The sequence below is a fragment of the Gopherus flavomarginatus genome, chromosome 1, assembly GCF_025201925.1.
Source record: "Gopherus flavomarginatus isolate rGopFla2 chromosome 1, rGopFla2.mat.asm, whole genome shotgun sequence".
NCBI lineage: Eukaryota > Metazoa > Chordata > Testudines > Testudinidae > Gopherus > Gopherus flavomarginatus.
Window position 1 is genome coordinate 143,442,198 of NC_066617.1, and position 19,623 is coordinate 143,461,820.

General features: G+C 45.7%; 1 long non-coding RNA gene across 1 annotated transcript; it reads right to left on the minus strand.

Annotated features, from left to right (window-relative positions):
• Nucleotides 1–1,597: 1,597 nt before the first annotated feature.
• On the minus strand, nucleotides 1,598–19,442 carry LOC127057868 (uncharacterized). The gene is made up of 5 exons (XR_007776208.1): nucleotides 19,373–19,442; nucleotides 12,539–12,691; nucleotides 10,898–10,924; nucleotides 9,888–10,180; nucleotides 1,598–1,797 (listed from the first exon to the last, which is right to left on the minus strand). It is a non-coding gene; the product is annotated as an uncharacterized LOC127057868 (long non-coding RNA).
• Nucleotides 19,443–19,623: the final 181 nt, after the last annotated feature.

The following is a 19,623-nucleotide window of genomic DNA, read 5'->3' on the forward strand; positions in this document are numbered from 1 at the left end:
ACAAGAATGGCTGTCCCGGGTCAGACCAAAGGTCTGTCTAGCCCAGTATCTGTCTACCGACAGTGGCCAATGCCAGATGCCCCAGAGGGAGTGAACCTAACAGGCAATGATCAAGTGATCTCTCTCCTGCCATCCATCTCCATCGTCTGACAAACAGAGGCTAGGGACACCATTCCTTACCCATCCTGGCTAATAGCCATTTATGGACTTAACCACCATGAATTTATCCAGTTCTCTTTTAAACGCTGTAATAGTCCTAGCCTTCACAACCTCCTCAGGTAAGGAGTTCCACAAGTTGCCTGTGCGCTGCATGAAGAAGAACTTCCTTTTATTTGTTTTAAATCTGCTGCCTATTAATTTCATTTGGTGACCCCTAGTTCTTGTATTATGGGAATAAGTAAATAATTTTTCCTTATCCACTTTCTCCACATCACTCATGATATTATATAACTCTATCATATCCCCCTTAGTCTCCTCTTTTCCAAGCTGAAGAGTCCTAGCATCTTTAATCTTTCCTCATATGGGACCCTCTCCAAACCCCTAATCATTTTAGTTGCCCTTTTCTGAACCTTTTCTACTGCCAGTATATCTTTTTTGAGGTGAGGAGACCACATCTGTACACAGTATTTGAGATGTGGGCATACATGGATTTATATAAGGGCAATAATATAATCTCAGTCTTATTCTCTATCCCCTTTTTAATTATTCCTAACATCCTGTTTGCTTTTTTGACCACCTCTGCACACTGCGTGGACATCTTCAGAGAACTATCCACGATGACTCCAAGATCTTTTTCCTGACTCATTGTAGCTAAATTAGCTCCCATCATATTGTATGTATAGTTGGGGTTATTTTTTCCAGTGTGCATTACTTTACATTTATCCACATTAAATTTCATTTGCCATTTTGTTGCCCAGTCACTTAGTTTTGTGAGATCTTTTTGAAGTTCTTCACAGTCTGCTTTGGTCTTAACTATCTTGAGCAGTTTAGTATCATCTGAAAATTTTGCCACCTCACTGTTTACTCCTTTCTCCAGATCATTTATGAATAAATTGAATAGGATTGGTCCTAGGACTGACCTCTGGGGAACACCACTAGTTACCCCTCTCCATTCTGAGAATTTACCATTAATTCCTACCCTTTGTTCCCTGTCTTTTAACCAGTTCTCAATCCATGAAAGGACCTTCCCTTTTATCCCATGACAGCTTAATTTGCATAACAGCCTTTGTTGATGGACCTTCTCAAAGGCTTTGTCATTGAGCAACTGTGTCTTTAGTGGGGTCCTGTAGGGATCAGTTCTTGACCGTACACTGTTTAATGTTTTTATCAATGACCTGGAAGAAAACAAAATCATTGCTGATAAAGTTTTTAGATAACACAAAAATTGGGGTAGTGGTGAATGCTGAAGAGAACAGGTCACTGGTACAAATTGATCTGGATCTTGTGGTAAACTGGGTGCAAGCAAACATATGTTTTAATATGACTAACTGTAAATGTATACATCTAGAAATAAAGAATGTAGGCCATACTTACAGGATGGGGGACTCTTATCCTTGGAAACAGTGATTCTGAAAAAGATTTGGAGGTCATAGTGGATAATCAGCTGAACAAGAACGCTGTGTCCAAAAGATCTAATATGATCCTTGGATGCGTAAACTGGAATCTTTAGTAGAAGTAGAGAGATTATTTTACCTCTGTATTTGGCACTGGTGAGCCTGCTACTGGAATACTGTGTCCAGTTCTTCTGTCCACAATTCAAGAAAAGTGTTGATGAATTGGAGAGGGTTCAGAAAAGAGCTATGAGAATGATTAAAGGATTAGAAAATATGCCTTATAGTGGTAGGCTCACAGAGCTCAATCTATTTTACTTAACAAAGAGAGGGTGACTTGATTACAGTCTATAAGTAACTATGTGGAGAAAAAATATTTGATAACTGGCTGTTCTATCTAGAGAGAAAGGTATTAAATGAGGCAATGGCTGGAAGTTGAAATTAGAAAAATTCAGACTGGAAATAAGGCATGATTTTTTTAATAGTAAGAGTAATAAATCATTGGAACAATTTACCCAGGGTTGTGGTGGATTCTCCACTAGTAATTTTTAAATTTAGATTGGATTTTTTTTATTCAAAAGAAATTATTTTGGAGGAGAAATATTTATTATTCTTGGGCAGAAGGGCAAAGGACCAGATTCTCAAAGTTATTAGGCATCTGTCTCCAACTGAAATTATGCAGTGTTGCAGATCTGTTAGTCCCAGGGTCTGAGAGAGATAGGGGTAGGTGATGTTATATCTTTTACTTGGTCAAGTTCTGTTGGTGGAAGGGACAAGCTTTTGAGCTACAAAGCGCTCTTCCTCAGGAAGAAGTGGAATTGAGGAAGAGTTTTGTGTAGCTCAAAAGCTTGTCTCTTCCACCAACAGAAGTTGGTCCAGTAAAGCATGTGACCTCACCCACTTTTCTCTGTGTTGAAATTAATGGGAGTTAGGTGCCCAAATACCTTTGAGAATCTAGGTCAGAAATCTTAGTGCTAACATCTAACAAGGTACATGAGCCGAAGAGCCACTCCGAAGTAGTTATAAATGTGTTACATGCCTGCAAACTGGAACAAAAGACAGCAGAATCCTTGTTGAAAATGGAGAAAATAAATCCTCGTGACCTGATCGTCTCAGTCTGTAGGGATGGGAACCTGGCAGACAAGAGGAAGTGGTGCATATAGTGCTTCCTAATTTTCCTGGAAATGTGTAGTATTACAGAGAAACCAGAGAGGGTGAAATGCTTCACACTGCTCCAGGAATTGTGGACACTCACCAGGTGGTAGGCCAGGAGGCATTGAACACATACAGTATGCTCTGGTGGCTCTTCTCACAGCTGGGACCAGCCTTACTTCTGCTTTCACTATTTGTGGGAGTGGGGCAGGAAACCATAGTGGCAGAAGCATAAAAAAAGAATCTCAGCAGGTGTCCGATTGTTGATCTCACACCAGCCATCCCTACAGTGCTCAATTTTTTGCCACCATTTGGTTGCTATGACAGTACTGTCTCCATGGCAACCCCGCAGCTGAGGCCTTCCCTGGGGATAAGGGTGGGGAAGGAGAGAGCATATATGAAATAAAGGATGGGGGACACAAAGAGAGGGGATAGAGGAAGCTGAGAATCCATCCTTGATTATATTCGAGATCCAGCAGCTAAAGACAGCATATGGCCTGGGTCAGTCCCCTCCTTTCTCTTACACCACAGCACCCCCGGACATTTCATAAACAGGACACGCGCTCTTGTTCAATCCTTCTTGTGGGCAGGGCTCCCAGGACAGTGACCTGGGGCTCTGGGTTCAGTCTTGAGGGTTTCCCTTTGTTGGACCGCCTTCTTCTCTCCTGGAAGTGGGGATAATATCTCCCAGGCCTGGCCTTCCTTCATCTTTAGGGAACAGTTGTAGAAAGAGAAAGGCAAGGAGGTGTCATGATGGGCTCCTTGTGCCTACAGTCTGGGGGGATGGGAGAGGAACTCCTGGAAGGAGAGCGCTGCAGGATCCTGTGGCTGGCTCTGCTGATGTGGAGGTATTGGCATAGGTACTGCTTTCCCCCTCTATCCAGATTTCCTGGAAGAGAGATGGCTGAGGCATGAAATACATGGGCTATTTAGAGGTTGGAAACTGAGCTGGGGATAAGTGAGGATATAAGTCCTGAGAGGACCTCAGCATCACAGCTGATGGGCATGGGGGAGTCAGGGATTCCAGAGTGGGAGGAAAACACTTGAGGAGAATATAGGGGGCGGGGGATTCTATATCAAAGGTAATTAATATAACAGCCAAAGAGAATGTCAAAGGAGGGGGCTGAGGATGAGGATTTCAGTGTGCATCAGTGGGGGAGAGGGGGAATTATGGAGGGAATAAGGGGAATATCTTGGGTGCACCATGGAATGGGGTACATCAGACAGAGAGAGGCATGAGAAAGCATGTAGAGAAGGAATGCACCAGAGAAAGGATGCATCAGAGGAACAGCCTTGCTGGAGAGTCAATGCAGATTGGGAAGAGGTCAAAAGTGCATGGTGTGAGCAGATCAAGAGAGCATGAGAGAAGGGGTGAAGCAGGGAGGGAAGGGTATTAGGGGAATGTATCAGAGGAAGCCAGGTGAAAACTAGTGGGAGATGAGGGGCATCAGATATGGCAGGGGGGATAGGATATTTATCAGGGAGCATTGCAGGAGAACCAGAGAGAGGAATATGGGTGCATTAATCTCTTCTATCCTCCCTCCCATCCCTCCATAACTTTGGCTTTCCTCTTTTGGCTTCAAAGATTTCTCCTGAAGTCTATAACAGCCTCATGCTCCCCTTCCTAGAAGCTGACCCTATACCCAGTCTTGTATGAGGGGAAGGTGTCCCCAACAGACCTTTGGTTTCTGTCTGTATAAAGTTACCCTGGCTGGGATTCCTCAGCCTCTCACACCTAAATCCAGCACAGATTGGAAAAGACTTCACATCAGCCTGTCATATGATATAAGAGAAAAGAAGAATGGAACTGGAGAGGCAGGAGGGAGGTCTGATGGCTCCCAGGGAACATGAGCACAGGTTTCTGCCAAGGGACTGGGGTATCTGATACTTACTTGTGTGTGGAGATGTATGTGTATATCTCGGAAGCGCTTTCTAAACTAGGGAAAAAAACAAGGGATCAAAGGTGCCCCTTCTCCCTCCCTGGCAGTGTTAAAAGCTAATGTCACATTGGAGCGAGTTGAGTTTAATGCTGGTGTAGCACTGGAAGGATGAGGCTGCTGGCCTATAAAGGGTTGTTGGTCCAGGGACAGGGTCATCTGAGTAAAGTGTTTTCTACAATTTTTGAAGTGGGTCTAGTGAGCAGCCAAAATTAGGGACAGAAAAGATTTAGAGCATTTGATCATATCTTCTCCATTCACCCCTCCCCTGGGATCAAGGCAGGATTTTTCCTTCCCTACAATCCTTTTTCTGGAGCTTTGTCTAGTTCTAGTTGTCAAAGAGGCTTCCAGACTAGGCTACAGTCTAATAGATGCTCATCAGTAGGATACACTTCTTATATCCGTTCTCCTCTCCATTCCCCTCCCCAGTTTCAATCTATTACTCCTTGTTGTCGCCCATCAACAACAGTATAAGGGCTATGACACACAGTTGAACAGTTCTGATTCCATGCAGTAAAAAACAGTAATACACACACGCTAGTCTGTTCATAACACTAGTTATATTGTGGGCAGTAGTCTCCAGTGTGCTATGTCAGTCAGTCTTTCCGTCGGTTTCCTTCCCATCTATCTATATAGTCTGATTGTTATGTTAGTGGGCCTCAGACACCTAAACACCATAATAACTAGGCACAAATGTGAAGTATGTTTTTTATAGTTATTTCTTGCTTCTGCTGTGCCCATATATTGGCTGTAGAGTGGACAGGGTATGGCACATTCATATTCCACTAATATAGCAAACTGTGCAAATCCCTGAGGTCCATTATCTCAAACTACACTTTCCAAGGTGAGAACTTATGTATAACCAGTTTCTTTAGTGTATTAAGCTTAGTTTGCATGCTCTTTTTTATTTTCTTAGTAGTCTGTTTTGTCTGCTACCTCCTTAACTACTTAAAATACACTTGTTATAGTTAATACATTTATTTCTGGTTTACAATACAACCCAGTTTATGTGATTTCTAACCGGGGGGGCAAGAAGTTGTGTATACTCCCCTCCACATTGAGGGGTGGCGAATTTCATATAATTTTGTATTTGGACTCCAAAGGGTGTGGACGTCTGGGTGCTGTGGCAAACTCCTTAAGCTGAGCCTTCCCAGAGCAGATCTGTCTCTCTGTGCAGCTGGGTATGGCCCTGCCTGTGTGCTTGGCTAGAAAAGGCTGGGGAGCCTAGCCCAGCAAGACCAGGTAAAAGGGGGCCCAGGCTGGCAGAATAGTCTAACTCAGTGGTGTCCCAGCACATCAGGTGACATCCCAGGGGGTCCAACCCATCACAGGTTCCCTTCAGCTTCCTGGAAAAAAACTTGGGAACAAACAAAGGAGCTGGATATGAGTCAGTGCCCTCATTGCCAAGAAGGCCAACAGCATATTGGGCTGTATTAGTAGGAGCATTGCCAGCAGATCAAAGAAAGTGATTATTCCCCTCCATTTGGTACTGGCAAGGTCACACTTGGAATAATGCATCCAGTTTTGGGCCCCCCACTACAGAAAGGATGTTGAAAAATTGGAGAGAGTTCAGCAGAGGGCAGCGAAAATTATCAGGGGGTTGGGGGACATGACTTACGAGGAGAGGCTGAGGGAACTGGGATTGTTTAGTCTGCAGAAGAGAAGAATGAGGGGGGATTTGATAGCTGCTTTCAACTACTTGAAAGGGGGTTCCAAAGAGGATGGAGCTCGGCTGTTCTCACTGGTAGCAGATGACAAAACAAGGAGCAATGGTCTCAAGTTGCAGTGGGTGAGGTCTAGGTTGGATATTAGGAAACACTATTCACTAGGAGGGTGGTGAAGCACTGGAATGGGTTACCTAGGGACATGGTGGAATCTCCTTCCTTATAGGTTTTTAAGGTCAGGCTTGACAAAGCCCTGGCTGGGATAATTTAGTTGGAGTTGGTCCTGCTTTGAGCAGGTGGGTTGGACTAGATGACCTCCTGAGGTCTCTTCCAATCCTAATCTTCTATGATTCTATGAGGGGTTTACCTGCCTGGGAAGTGGCCGTCTCTGCCCCTTCATCAGGTCGATCATTAGCATGTTCACAGACACCAAAATACTTGGAAGAAGCCACTACCCCCTGCCACCTTAAAGAGACAGACTTAGTTTTCACAAATACAGCAAGAAAAACATTTTGAAAAAGTGGGGCCTGGATTGGGGTATCCTTGATCACTCCTCTTGCTCTTCCCAAGTTGTCAGCTGTATGGCTGCTCCCCTCAGAGAGGTCAGTTACACAGGTCCCTCTTAAAACCTGAGCCACAGGTGAGATGCTGGTATTACAGATGCAGATCCAGCAAATTTCTCCTGGACAAACCTTTCCCTGTAATGAGTGGGGAAACAATCCTGTACTCCCTTACATTCCTTCTTAACCTCATTTTCTGGGCCCCCTGCCAGGGCACCCCTCCCCCTGTGCTCCCTGGAGAGAAATCTGTCCCCTGTCCAGCTGTGGGTTCACAGCTACCAACCACGACAGACCCTTCACTAGCAAGCCCTGTACACTCCTCTGTCTCTGAACTGAGTTGGCCTCCAGTTACAGAGCCCATGGAATCCTCACCTTGCCCCCCCTCAACAGTTTCTTGGTTCCCACTTTCCCCCTCTAAGGCTTCCCTTCCTCCAGGACACATTTCCCTATGCATCCTAGAGCAGGATTTGTCCCTTGCTTAACTGCAACTTCCTGACAGCCAACAACCTAGACAGTCTCCCTACTGTCAGGCAAAACATTCCCCTCACCTGAGGGAACAGCCACTGGACAGGAGCTGGCTCTACTCACCCCCACCCCTTGTGACAAATCTGTCTCTTATGCATCCTTTCATTTTCTTCTGCTTGCACCCTGTGCAGCTCCAACTTTTTGAGAACTTCACTTTCAGTAATTTTCCTACCTTTCTGTCCCTACTTCTCTTTCCCGAAATAAGCAGACAGAAAACAACAAACCAGTAACCACTTTGTCTGTTCTCTAGCCACCACACTTAAAACTCACTTAAAATCACCACCGGTGTTTCAGGGCAATAGGCTGTGCATACTATGCTACTCAACTACACCACTGTGACAGGTTGGACCCACGCTGGCAGAATAGACTGACTCAGTGGTGTCTCAGCACACCAGGTGACATTCCAGGGTGTCCAACCCATCACAGAACCTTCCCCAGGATATTACACCAAAAAAGGGAGGAGGTATTGTCTTGTATATCTAAGGCCACGTCCAGACTAGGAATTAAAATCGATTTTAGATACGCAACTTCAGCTACGTGAATAACGTAGCTGAAGTCGAATTTCTAAAATCGAGGTACTCACCAGTCTGGACGGCGCAGCATCGATGTCTGCGGCTCTCCGTGTCGATTCCGGAACTCCGTTCGGATTGATGGAGTTCCAGAATCGATGTAAGCGCGCTCGGGGATCGATACACCGCGTCCAGACTAGACGCGATATATCGATCCCCAAGCAATCGATTTTAACCCGCCGATGCCGCGGGTTAGTCTGGACGAGGGCAAAGATATATACACTTGGACTGAGGTTGAGATGCAAATAGGAGACAGACTTGTTAAGAATCTCTGGGTCAGGATAAAAGGGGTTAAAAAAAGGGGGGATGATGTCATGGTAGAGGTCTACTACAGACCACCTAACCAGGAAGAAGAGGTAGATGAGACTTTATTTAATAAATAAATAGGACACTAACTAATAAGCACAGGACGTGGTGGTGATGGGGGACTTCAGTTATCCAGACATCTGTTGGGAAAATAATACAGCACTGCACAGATTATCCAACAAGTTCTTGGAATGTATGGAGACAATTTTTTATTTCAGAGGTGGAGACAGCAACTAAGGGAGAGGCTGTTCTGGATTTGATTTTGACAAATAGGGAGGAACTGTTTGAGAATTTGAAAGTGGAAGGCAGCTTGGGTGTAAGTGATCATGAAATGATAAGAGTTCATGATTCTAAGGAAGGGTAGGAGGGAAAACACCGGAATAAAGATAATTGATTTCAAGGAGGCAGACTTTAGCAAACTAATGTTGGTCAGTAAGATCCCCGGGAAGCAAATCTAAGGGGGAAAACAGTTCATAAGAACAGCCTTACTGGGTCAGACCAAAGGTCCATCTAGCCCAGTATCCTGTCTACTGACAGTGGCCAATGCCAGGTGCCCCAGAGGGAGTGGACCTAACAGGCAATGATCAAGTGATCTCTCTCCTGCCATCCATCTCCATCCTCTGACAAACAGAGGCTAGGGACACCATTCCTTACCCATCCTGGCTAATAGCCATTAATGGACTTAACTGGATACATTCATGGTGGTTCTCTTTTAAAGTTCAAGAGAGTTCATAGTTTTTCAGAGACATTGTTAAGGAAGGCACTATTCCACTGTGTAGGATAGATAGGCAGTCTGGTAATTGACCACCCTGGCTTAACCAGAAGATCTTTGATTATCTGAAATTTAAAAAAGGGTCCTACAAAAAGTGGAAACTAGGTCAAATTACAAAGGATTAATATAAACAAACACCACAAATATGTAGGGACAAAATTGAAAAGACCAAGACACAAAATGAGAAAAAACTAGCTAGAGACATAAAGGATAACAAGAAAACATTCTAAAATTAGATTAGAAGCAAGAGGAAGACCAAAGACAGGGTAGGCCCGTTACTCAATGGGGTGGGAGGGAGAATAAGAGAATGTGGAAATGACAGACTTGTTGAAAGACATTTTTTGTTTTAGTTTTCACCAAAAAGTTTAGTAGCAATTGGACATCTAACTGTGAATTCCCGTGAAAATGAGGTAGGATCTGAGGTTAACATAGGGAAAGAACAAGTTAAAAATTATTTAGAAAATTAGATGTCTTCAAATCAGCAGGGCCTGATGAAATACATGTTGTAATACTCAAGGAGCTCACTGAGAAGATATCTGAGCCATTAGGGATTATCTTCAAAAGGTCATGGAAGACAGGAGAGATTCCAGAGCACTGGAAGAGGGCAAATATAATGCCAATCTATAAAAGGGGAATAAGGACAACCCAGGGAATTACAGACCAGTCAGCTTAACTTCAGTACCCACAAAGATAATGGAGCAAATAATCAAGAAATCAATTTGCAAAGGTTTTTAAGAATAGGTTATGTAGTCCTGCCCTGAGTGCAGGAGACTGGACTAGATGATAGGAGGTTTTAAAGAAATGGTTAGACAAACACCTGTCAGGAATGGTCTAGTTACTATGTAGTCCCACCTTGAGTGCAGGGTATTAGACTAGATGGCATCTCGAGATCCCTTTCCATCCTACACTTCTATGATTCTTCATGTCTGGTCATCCTGACAGAATGATTCTTCTGAGAGATTGAAGCAGGTGTCCATCAGGCTATGTCTAAATATTTGTAGAAGCCACTTGTCTGTCCCATGAAGAACCTCTGCTTGATTAATGTGCTCAACTGCCCAATGAAACTTGTCTTCTTGGCCTGGCATAGGCTGCAGATCCTGTATCTGAGGGTGTTTGCAGACACTGTCTGTTGTGGACCTGATATTCTGGACAGAAAACATGCAGTGAGCATCAGGGAACCTTTTGGTGTTATACACCCAAGTGATGCTTCCCAATGTTCTTCAGAGGAGTTTTGGGACTGATAACAGAGACTTTTTGAAGGTTTGTAAATAAATGTCACAGAAGTTAGAGATAAAAAACACCTATTATCACCCAGAGAGCACATGTTCTTCTCCCCCTCCATGAAGCATTGCTTCACTTCCCTCAGTGGCTGCTTGAGCATCCTTCTCAAGGTTCAGCTAACACTCTTGAGCAACTCTTGTTGAGGCAGAAGAGAGAACCCACAAGCCACTTCCAGGAAGTGGGGCAGATTTCATCAGTTGCAACAGGGACGTTTCTACATCAGATCTCCTTCTCTCTCGCTCTCTTCTTTTCCGTCTCTTCAGTACTTATCTTATTTTTCTCCACCTCTTTTTCATTCTTTCTTTCCTACCCATCTTTCTTTTCTCTCTCTCTCTTGTTCATCTCTTCTTTTTCAGCATCTCTTAACTCAGTGGTCCCCAACCTTTTTGTGGCCAATAGCCCATTCATGTTTTCAGAAGAGTGTGGCGGGCGCCAACAATTTTTCAAGGCTTATTTTGTATTTGTACATTAATACAAAAAATTATATTTAATATTACATATTAGATGAATCCATAAAATAAAAAGGGTAATTTTACATGTAAAAGGTATTAAAATATTCAGCAATTACTCTTTCACCTTACCTTGTGAATTTGCTCTTTTTTTACTACCTGTAAGAAAAATTAAGGAGCTTTTACAAAATAAATATCATAAACAGTTTTCATCTTATTTATTTTAAAAAAGTAAAACATTGTTGAACTGCTGGTCCAAATGTATTTATTATTCTTACTTTAACATAGAATGAAGCCTGCAGCCCCAGAGTTCTCTGTCCCCGGCAGGTGCAGGGCTGTGGTTTCTCTCCAGCTTAAGCTGTGGCCCCGCACCTGCCGGGGACCAAGAACACCGGCTCCTTCAGCCTGCAGCCCCGGAGAAGCCAGAGAGAAGCTGCAGCCCAGTGCCTGCCAGGGACAGAGAATGCCGGCGCCCGCAGCCCCGGATTATTCTGTCCCCAGCAGGCGTTGGGTCCCGGCTTCTCTCCCCTGCTGGGCACTAGACAGGCCCTGCCCTGCCAGGGACAGAGAATACTGGTGAATGCAGCCTGCAGCCCTGGAGTTCTCTGTCCTCAGTAGGCACAGGGCTGTGGCTTCTCTCCAGTTTAAGCCGCGGCCCCAAGCCTGCCGGGGACCAAGAACACTGGCTCCCACAGCCTGCAGCCCTGGAAAAGCCAGAGAGAAGCCGCAGCCCTGCGCCTGCCAGGGACAGAGAACACTGATGCCTGCAGCCTGCGGGCCCCGGAGTTCTCTGTCCCTGGCAGGTGCAGGGCTGCGGCTTCTCTCCTCTGCTGGGCACTAGGTGGGTGCACATAAATGCCCAGGCAGGCACCATGGCGCCCGTGGGCACCACGTTGGGGACCACTGTCTTAACTTGTCTCCCCTTTTTTCTGTTTCATTTACTCTTACTGTTCTTTCTGTCCCTTTCTCTTTGTATGTTTCTCCTTGCTTCATTCTTTTTTCCCTTCAGTCTCTTTCTCTTTGTTTCCAGTGTCTCCCTCCCAGTCACTGAGCACTCAAGTGAGGGAGATCTGCAAAGAGAGCAGGTAAACAGCAGAGAGAGAGAAAGGATGGTCCAATGGTTACAGTGCAAGCCTGTGACTTGTGGAAACCTGGGTTCAATTCACTGCTGTATCTCAGTTTTCCTGTGTGTCATTGGACAAATCACTTAGCCTCTCTGGGCCGTAGTTACTTATCTGTACCATGGGGATAATAGCACTGCTCTAGTTAACAGGGTGGTGGTGAGACAACATACATTAAAGATTGTGAGGGGCTCAGATGCTGTGGTAATGGGGGAGGGGGCATAGAATTGTGATGGGCGGACGTCAAACAGTAAATCCTGGAGCTCCACAAACAGTTTTACTTCCTCTCACCCTCCATATTCTTATCAGCCCCTGAAGCCCTGGCTGGAGTTGAGGCTCTCAGAGCTGCTATGTTCCCTGCTTGGCAGCTGGGAGCCCTGCCTACAGTTATCCTGTCTGCCCCAGTTGTCACTTAGCCGAGCTGTACAGATTTAACTCCTTTAGCCTGCCCCCATACATCTGCCATTCCAGCTTCCTTAATCACCTTTGCTGGGGGATGAAAAAAGCAGGTTTCTGCCTCTCCTCCATTTTTATTCCCTACATTTTATTAGTTTGTTTTTGACAGAAGGGCCGACCAAAATTACCTCGCCATTCCCACCTTTCCCAAGGGACATCTGGTCCTTGTGGTTGGGAAAAGATGTTCCAGTCTTACCAATTTCATTCTCCTTCCCTCTCCTGATCTTGACTATGTTCTTATTGTTGCAAAATCTCCTTTTGTTGTCTGGTCTCCTTCCTCACATCTTCTTTGCTGCACAAGGACTGGCTCCTCTGTCACTTTTTCAGCAAGGTCATCCCTCTAACTGACCTTGTTGGAATGACTCATGCGTTAGTACTCTAGGTGTGGGGAGGCCAGGATTGTGATAGCAGGGGGGCTGAATGGCAGGAGTGAGGGGCATTGGCAGAGCTGTGAAAATGAAATATCAGGCAGCTGCAGGGGACGATGGAAGAAGCATTGGTACAGCTTGGGAGGGGGATTGAGGGCAGAACTGGAATATCGGGGGGATAGACAAGACTCAGGTGCATCAGCAGAGCTTTGAGGACACCCAGGACTGGACTAGCAGGGTGTATTGCAGGCAGGATTGAGGTGCCTTAGCAGAGAGATGGCGAATGGAAGCAGTGAAGCAGAATGAGCGGCACTTTCCTTTTCTCATTTAGTAAGCAGCAATAATTCACCACTCTGATTCCACTCAACTCTCCATCCTCCTCTGAGATCCCTGTGTGGCATTACATCTCTCTGCCCTGTTCTGAGTTTCCTTTATCTAGCATGCTTCCCCTCCCCCAGAGTTCAGATGAGGGCTGCAGGCTGCAGCAAGAACACTGTGCTTGTGCTGCTGAGGACGTGTGTGCCAGCACACAGCCTCAAAGCTCTATTTCCCCCTGCCAACACTGTCGCACCATCAGGAGGCAATGAGTCCGTAGGACAACTAAGGTCAGCACCCCATGCTCTCCCCTTTGACTCCCTTCTCTTAACCCCTCTGTAACCTTAAGACATCCTTCCTCTACAGCTCCTGGGCAAGCGTGGAGGGAATAGATCTAGAGATACTGATAGAGTGATGGGAAGGAGAAGGGAGAGTGAGGCTGATGGGGACAGAGAAATAGTGTCTGATAGGAAGATATAGAGACAGATGAAAAGAGCATAGGGAGATGGAAGGAGACTTTTTGGAAGACAGAAAACGGAGTGATAGAAAATCAGGTGGAGAGAAAGGGGGGATGGAGGGAAGAGGAGAAGGATAGAGAACAGAAGGGAGACAGAACCCGAGGATTGGTTGGAGAAAAACCGAGAGGGCAAGTTGTAGCTTTCACTTGCCTTAGCACATGGGGGTGAACATGAAACACCTTGCTAGGGGTCACCTCAACCAGCAAACATGGCAAAGCTACAGCTTATGTTTTAAAACCCCTGTGTAGATAGCACATTAGCTACTGCGTTTTTTAGAAAGCTGTTCCTAGGGTGGACAAGCTCACCGGCTGAAGGGGAAAGGCACATTGAGGAAAAGGTACAGGAGCAGCAGGCCCTGCACAGACAAACTGTCTGAGTCCAGGGGTAATGGTAAAAAAGTGACATTGGTAAACTGTTCAGCTTCAGAAACCAAACTCCAACTTGTCAAGGAAACATTCTGTTTCTTGCCCCAAAACATAAGAATGTTTGATTGCTGACACTTCATTTTCTACAAAATAGGCGAAAATGACATAAAACTGTAAAAATATAAATGTCACCTGCTTTTAGCGGTCAGCAAATGTATCAAGCAGTAGCCCTGGATGGCTCCTTGTAGGTTTTTTACAGGCCACAATTTTCCCAATGATCTGTTGCTGAGTGTAACCAGATGGTAGATAATGTGCACATCAGTTGTGCAGCCAGGATTCACTTATCACAAGAGAGGAGTGAATAAACGCTTTATTCCTTAGGTCAGAAGTGATCAAATATCGTATTCCCCAAATGAGAAGTGAGTAAACTGTTTATCCGCATTTATCCTTGACTAGACTACTGTGTGGGACATTGTCTGTGGTTCTTTCCATCTTGTTTTCAATTTTCCTTCTGTCTGTTGCCATGCTAACAGGCATGCAGCTCCACCAATGGTAGCACTAGTGCAGACTGGGCTGCATTTGCCAGCATTTAACCACTTCTGTCGTATAATCCTGCTCAGCACAAGCCTACACCTTAATTTCTTTATTTTAACATGCATCAGGGAATGGGCAGCATCCTGCTTGTCTGTATCATGGGAAAGGGGAATTGCACCCTACTTCCCCCATCCGGGATCAGCGTCTCCCTTCCTGTTCCCCTGCACTTGCTTTGTTTGCAGAGAGACAAGGGCCTGGCCAGGAGACTTGGCACAGGAATATAATCTTCCTCAAATAAAGTGCATGCAGAAGTACAGGAAGTTCCCACCTGTTAAAATAAAGTAAATCGAGCTGGGAGAGGCACTGTCCTCAGCCAAAGCACATTTCCTCCTGCAAAGAAATGGGTACAGCAGTTGTGAGAGGTTCGCCCACATATACCACCTCATCCCTGCTCTGGAGTGGTAAAAGGGGAGCTCTATTTCCATTGGTCATGTCAGTCCTTGGCCTCTCTGCTGAGAGTGACAACAACAGGGTCACCTATGCCCATTTGTGATGGTGGTTTTTGCAACATATACATCTGTCCCACCAAGAACTTGATGGAGACACCTCTCATCTTATTAGAGAGAGCCCACCAAACATCCATTGGATGGGAACAAATTTGAGTGTCTAATTAAGGAATTCAGATTGAAATTAATTAGCACTTGCTGGTGTCCAGGGTTGGATTGGACAAAGTGCCTGTAGCAATGGGAGGACTCACCCTGTGGCATCTCCTGCTGGTCATCCAGGGAATTTACTTGTCCAGCCTTTGGAGCACCCTCTGCAGGCTGATGTCCTGCTTGTCGCTGGCCCCCATGTCTCTCCCAGACCCTGGTACCTCTTTAGCTTGGGTGCTGCCTCCTGGCAGTACCCCCACTCTCTGGGCTCCCCTCCCAGGGGAATCCCCACCCTCTGTCCTCACCTTGTCTCAGTGTTCACTGCCAGTCCTCATCTAGCCCACACACACTGGGGCAGACTGCAGTCTGTATCACTCATCATCAGCAAGGGGGGTTTGAACCTGCTGCCTCTGTCTACCCCCAGGCTGCACCCCTGCAACCCCAGTACCTATTTGGCTTTAGACAAGGCCTGCAGCCTTGGGGTTTCCCAGGTGAGAGCTCCCCATCTTCCTTGCCCTATTCCCCAGCACAGCTCTACTCTGGTACCTTTCATTTCCCAGGCAGCCACACCCTTCTCTCTCTACTGCTAGAGAGGGATGGCCTGAGTGCCTGGCTTGCAATCCTTTTACAGGGCCAGCTGCGACCTGATTGGAGCTTGGCCTCAGCTGTGGCTGTTTCCCCAGTCAGCCGAGGCTTGCTGCTATGCCCTGCCGCAGTCCTCCCCCAGGGCTGTTTTAAGCCCTTCAGAGCAGGAGCAGGTGACCACCCCGCTACGGTGCCTTTGAGGTAAAAGATTTTCTATTCCAGTCCCAAAACTTGGTGAGCTATCCACTCCCCTCTGGCCTAGGGCTGTATTGGAACTGATGTTTTAGAGGTGAAACACTTTACTTAGATCTGTATAAAGATCACATAGGAAGTGAAGGTCTTGGCTCAAATTCAAATCCAGAACTCTACCTTGTGGGTGTTCACAGTTTTAACATGTCTGCGCCAGACTGGTTCATCACCTGTAATATCTCTGTGAATTCAGCTTCAGACCTTCTTGATATTCAAAATCATAGAAATGTAGAGATGAAAGGGACTTCAAGAGCTCATCTAGTCCAGCTCCCTGCACTGAGGCAGGAGCAAGTAAACCTAGACCACCCCTGACAGGTGTTTTTCCAACCTGTTCTTGCAAACCTCCAATTATGGGATTCCACAACCTCCCTTGAAAGCCTGATCCAGTGCTTAACTATCCTTACAGTTAAAAAGTTTTTCCTAATATCTAATTTAAATCCCCCTTGCTGCTGATTAAGTCCATTATTTCTTGTCCTACCTTCAGTGGACATGGAGAACAATTGATCACCATCCCTTTTGTAACAGCTTTTAACCTATTTGAATACTGCTGTCAAATTCTGTCAGTTTTCTTTTCTCAGGAGTATACTTATCCAGTTTTTTAAAACTTTTCCTTATAGGTCAACATTTCTAAACTTTTCATCATTTTTGTTGTTCTCCTCTGTACTCTCTCCAGTTTATCCACATCTTTCCTAAAGTGTGGCACCCAGAATTGTATACAGTACTCCAAGAAAGGCCTCACCAGTGCTGAATACAGCAGGACAATTACCTTCCATGTCTTACATACAACACTGCTGTTAATACACCCCAGAATGATATTAGCCTTTTTCGCAGCTGCATCACATTGTTGACTCATATTCAATTTGTGAGCCACTATAACCTCCAGATCCTTTTTAGTAGTAATAGCACCTAGCCAGTTATACCCAATTTTGTAGCTATGGATTTGATTTTTCCTTCCTAAGTGAAGTCCTTGCACTTGTCTTTATTGAATTTCATCTTGCTAATTTCAAATTTCTCTCTCCAATTTGTCAAGGCCATTTTGGATTCTAATCCTGCCTTCCAAAGTGCTAACTACCTACCCCAGCTTGATGTTATTCACAAGTTTTGTAAGTACATTCGCCACTCCATTATCCAAGACATTTATTAACATATTGAAGAGTAGCAGACCCAGGACTTACCTCTGCAGGACATCATTAGATACGCCTTCCCAGTTTGACAGCAAACCATGGATAATTACTCTTTGAATACAGTCTTTCACCAAGTTTTGTATCCATCATAGAGTAATTTCATCTAGACCACATTTCCCTAGTTTGCTTATGAGAATGTCATGTGGGATTGTGTCAAAAATCTTACTCAAATCAAGATATATCATGTCCACAGCTTTCCCCTATCCATTAGGCCAGTAACCCTGTCAAAAAAGGAAATTATGTTGGCCTGGCCTAATTTCTTCTTCACTAATCCACGCTGGGTATTGCTTATCACTCTTTTATCCACTACGTGGTTACACATTCATAGTTTAATAATTTGTTCTAGTATTTTTTCAGGTATCAAAGTAAGGCTGACTAGTCTATAATTCTCCAGATCCTCTTTGTTCCCATTTCTAAAGATAGGTATTATGTTTGCTCTTCTCCAGTCCTCTGGGACCTCACCTGTCTTCTATTCTCAAAGTTAATCACAAAGGTTCTGATATTGCTTCAGTTAGATCCTTAAATACCTTAAATTGAATTTAATCAGATCCTGCTAACTTGAATACATCTAATTTATCTAAATATTCTCTAACCTCTTCCTTCTCTATTTAAACCTTTAATAATTTAAACCTTCAAAATAATTTAACCTTTAAAATATCTTTATATCTATGCTACTGAAGGAGGTTCTGAACTCGTAGCCAGTTCTGCACTGTTCCCTACTGAACCTCCTGCTGGGACAGGAGCCCTGAACTCCCTATGGACAGGGCTGCATAGAGCAACTCTTGCTGGAGGTAGCTGGAAGACACTAATGCAGACAGTGTTCCTGCACTTTTGTGTTCAGAAGTTTCTTTTGGGAGGGGCCAGGTTTGGCATGGCTGGAGCTGCACTCAGCCAGAGTTCCTGTATTGAAGTGTGGAGTAGCTAGGCCAGGGGTGGCCAACCTGAGCCTCAGAAGGAGTCAGAATTTACCAATGTACATTGCCAAAGAGCCACAGTAATACGTCAGCAGCTGACCCCCCATTGCCTCCCCCACCCCCCTGCTCCCAGCACCTCCCACCTACCGGCAGCCCTCCTCACACCTCCTGATCAGCTGTTTCATGGCATGCAGGAAGCTCAGGGGCGGGGGGAGGAGTTAGGGCATGGCAGTCAGGGGCGGGCATGGGAAAAGGTGGAGTGGGGGCAGGGCCTGTGGCAGAGCCAGGGGTTGAGCAGTGAGCACCCACCAGCACATTGGAAAGTTGGCACCTGTAGCTCCAGCCCTGGAGTCGGTACCATAGGTGCCAACTTCTGCTGGTGCTTGCTCCCCGCCCTGCCACCATTCCAACCCTTTCCCCAAAGTCCCTGCCCAAACTCTGCCCCCTCTCTGCCCCTTTTGGACTCCTTCCTCAAATCCCTGACCCGACCTGCCTCTTCCCCTTTGCCTCCTCTGAGCGTGCTGCATTCCCACTCCTCCCCACTCCCTCCCAGAGCTCGTTACGCCGCGAAACATCTGTTTTGTGATGGCAAGCTGTGGGAGGAGAAGGGGGATGCAACATGCTCAGGGGAGGAGGCGGAGGTGAGGTGAGGCGGAGGAGAGGGGAGGGGAGCTTGGCTGCCGGTGGGTGTAAAGCACCCACCAATTTTTCCCTGTGGGTGCTGCAGCCCCAGATCACCCACAGAGTCAGTGCCTATGGTCAGTGCCTATACAAGGAGCCGCATCTTAACTTCTGAAGAGCTGCATGTGACTCCAGAGCCACAGGTTGGTCACCCCTGAGCTAGGCGCTCCTTGCGCATTGTGCCCCAGGCCTATTTCCTAGCCTTTCTCCTGCTGAGAGACACTAGGACTGGAATCGTTTTTAATCACCTGTAGCCAGTGATCCCTCCCTGTTCCTTACAGAGCCTTTTGCTGTAGCAGACTGGGACTGTAGTAGATGTGATCTCTTCATAGCTGACACTACTGTACTATTCTTTCTGGCATGCTCTGCTGGAAGATGCTGGGTCTGGAGTAGTCAGGAGCTCCCCACGGAGCTAGCATTCCTTCTACACTTTTTATAGCGCTTCTTCCTCTGAAAGGCTGCAATTTCCAGAGCCAGTGCTCCTTTCCTGCTCACTAAAGTTTTTTGTGACAATGATAAAGCTACTCTCGCTCTCTGCTTCACTTTACCTTCCCCAGCCTCCAACCAGGTCTGTGCTACAGTTTTAAGGAAATATGCCCATAGCATCCCATACATAAGGTGCCTCCCAATGGGAAAGGCCAAGCTAGGGGTAGCTGTGACCTACCTTATTCTCTATGGTGACACTAAAGTTTACTTGTGTTCATTCTCTCTCACATGTTGCTGAAAAGGAACTAGATTTCTTGTGAAGCCTTGGTCAATACTGCTGAGCTACCTATCACATGCAGCTGAACTCTTATCTCTCCCGTCCAGTTCCTTGCTCCTTCCGGTTTCCGTAACCTCATTCCTGCCAAGGGAAGAATGCACCAAAATACAAATAGCTTTCCAAGTACCAAAAGCTTCTGTATATCTGTACTG